This window comes from Cucurbita maxima, unplaced genomic scaffold, assembly GCF_002738345.1.
Source record: "Cucurbita maxima cultivar Rimu unplaced genomic scaffold, Cmax_1.0 Cma_Scf00340, whole genome shotgun sequence".
In the NCBI taxonomy this organism is placed as follows: Eukaryota; Viridiplantae; Streptophyta; class Magnoliopsida; order Cucurbitales; family Cucurbitaceae; genus Cucurbita; species Cucurbita maxima.
This window is the reverse complement of record NW_019272356.1, coordinates 21,158-21,456: the sequence shown is the minus strand read 5'-3', so window position 1 is coordinate 21,456 and position 299 is coordinate 21,158.

The window sequence follows — 299 nt, the reverse complement described above, 5'->3', positions numbered from 1 at the left end:
AATCTCACTACAAACCTGATGTGAGAATCGTTTCAGGCACTACGATCATGCTCACTCGACAAGCCAATAGGGTGTGAAAAAGGGAATGAAACCAACAAGACAATAGGCCATCCTAACTGCTTAATGTTATACATAATAATTACTATTTCCATTGGTGTGATTCCTTTTAGGGAACCATAAGTAAAACAGCTAAAACTTATTTTTGAACGTGGACAATATCATACTATTATGGAGGTTCGTGATTTCTAATTATCAAGCATTCTCGATGAGATTTCATAGGTAATATTATCTATCATTTT